Source organism: Tupaia chinensis, unplaced genomic scaffold (genome assembly GCF_000334495.1).
Source record: "Tupaia chinensis unplaced genomic scaffold, TupChi_1.0 Scaffold146687_1, whole genome shotgun sequence".
Classification (NCBI taxonomy): domain Eukaryota; kingdom Metazoa; phylum Chordata; class Mammalia; order Scandentia; family Tupaiidae; genus Tupaia; species Tupaia belangeri.
In genome coordinates, this window is record NW_006206544.1 from 4,410,641 (window position 1) to 4,413,098 (window position 2,458).

A 2,458-nucleotide genomic window follows, 5' to 3' on the forward strand; every position below is an offset into this window, starting at 1 on the left:
GAGTCCTTAAAGCCTCTCCCCAGCTTCTTCACTGTAGAAGATTCACGTATCTGCTACCTGTGGTCCAACTCCAATCCTAAGAAGAAAGATGCTGTCATTTGACTAAAAATAGAGTAATGAAGGTTACTGTTACCATGTCTCAGTCAGACTCCTTCCCTATTTAGCCAGCCAGGATGAGATCCATCAGTCTCTGAAACTATCCTGTTTTTGTCTACAAAAAAATTAATCACATTGTCTAATGTGTTCCCTTCATTTCTGTGTAATCCATAATAATTTGTGGCACACCCAGAAATTTTAAAACCTCATCTACCATTGACTAGCCAGACTACATTACTCACACTTTATATTTCTAGACCTTATTTTTCGTCTATAACACGGAGTTAGTAATGGTCTTATCTTCTTCACAAAATTATGAATATTAAATGGAAGCATGCAAATTGCGACACTTTGAAAACCTGTAAAATGTGAAATATATAATCAAATATTATCCCTAATATTGCAAGTTGAATTTAGCAGATGAAAAACACACCTTTTAAAAACAACTTCTCTGAGCCTGGAGCAGCAAAGTAACAGCTGACATCACATCCTGTTGCTTAAACCCCAAGGATTAAGGGGACAACCTGATCTGTAGTAATTCTGCCAAATACGGGGTCATTGGAAAAGTCATGATGCATTTTTTTTTTTCACATTTAAAAAGAGTTCTTGGTAGAGAAACAGTAAGACAAACTTATACCAAACATAGCACATGACAAACACCTCTGTGCCTCAGCTGTGTGATCTAAAAGTTAAGGGCCCTAGGAGGTCCATCTGCACTTGGAAGGTGTGGCCGTCAGAGGGAGTTTCTGGCGCAAATTCTGATCTTCCTCTTCCTCGATGGAGAAATACTTTTCTATCATGTTTGATAAAGACCTATACACAGACTCATTTTCATGGCTTTGGAGAGCTTCGATTTTATCCAGGCCTCCACATTCTTCAATCATTATACTAAGTTTTTCAGTTTATCCGAGCTTCTTGGCCTAAAAGATATTTGAATTGGCATCCAAGATAACCAGAATAATTTTGGTATCTTTTGCAGTTAAGAGATTCATCAGCGGTTCAATATGCCACAGTGGATGAGGTACACAATCTGCTCCACTGTTCCACCCCCTGTGTAGTTGGTCACAGCCCATACAGCCTCCTGTGTCTTCAACTCAGCCTTGGAGAGCACGCTGACAGGGACCGGGACTAACCCGTGATTCAAAGCCTGCTGGATCTGGTCCTGCCCACCGGTGGTGATGTCGGACATTGTCCACATAGCTTCCTTCTGAATATTCATTTTGGAGTTGGTTAGAAGGCTGGGGAAGACGGTGAGTGCTCCAGCATCTATCACCACCTGGGTCTGTTCATCTGTCCCAGTGACAATGTTACCTATGGTTCTTAAGGCGGGGTCACAATAGGCAATTCGGTACCTCCTAGAAGCTTCACAAGTTGGGGCACAACTCCTGTTTTCACAACCATTTCAATCCGTTCATTCGGATCATCAGTATGGTAGGAAATAGCCCAGCAGGTGTCTGCTAGTATTTCGGGATCATCGTGATGCAGAAGACAAACTAAAGTAGGAAGCATCTGCTCAACAGCACATAGTAGGGGTGCGGGATTCTTGTTGTGGCAGAGGTTTGAAAGTGTCCAGGTAAGGTTACGTAAGTAACCAGAGGCTAACGACGACATATCAGGAACTGCACGGAGAGCCAACAGCGGGTCAACTGCTCATACCTGATCACCAGGTCCCGGAAAACTGAACCATCCCCTGCGGTGTTTCCTAGAGCCCACACAGCTTGTTCACTGATGTGCGTGTGGGGAGAGGCCAACAGAAAAATGAATGCTGGGATAGCGCCTCCGTCCACCACAGCCTTGGTCTGTTCTGACGTCCCAGAAGCAATGCTAGTGAGTGCCCATGCAGATTCAAACTGGGTGGGACTACAGTCATTTCTGCCCAAAAAGCACACACGGTTTTGGAATCAACCCAGCCAGGATGATGTTGTCTATGGGAAGGTGAGGGAGGACTGTTTGTCCCTAGAAACCAGCTTCCAGGCTGCTTGAGTATCCTGGAGCTGGCTTTCCAAATTGTGCCATTTATGCCTTTGACAATGTCATCAATGGACCAATTATAGAAAATTTAGAAAATACACTTTTAAAGTATTGACTGGTTCCATAATACTAACACACAAAAATGTCACATTCTTTTATGAATATTTCTCAATGTTGCTGAGAAATTTCTTTTTTTCTTTTTAGAGGTTTTTCACTATAGGGCGCATGCGCTCGCCAGACAGACAGAGACAGACAGACAGACAGAAAGCGAGAGATCACCCCCCAGGGGGGATGGTCATGCTGCAATCCCTTCTCCTCCATTCTCCTCCCAGGATCTTGGGCACGCACGCACACGAGCCCGGCGTGAGTTTTAAGCCACCGGGTCCGGGAC

At 44.1% G+C, this 2,458-nt stretch overlaps 1 pseudogene; it reads right to left on the bottom strand.

Annotated features, from left to right (window-relative positions):
• Positions 1 to 765: 765 nt before the first annotated feature.
• LOC102496132 (importin subunit alpha-1 pseudogene) lies at positions 766 to 2,149 on the bottom strand (annotated as a pseudogene).
• Between the last annotated feature and the right edge of the window lie 309 nt (positions 2,150 to 2,458).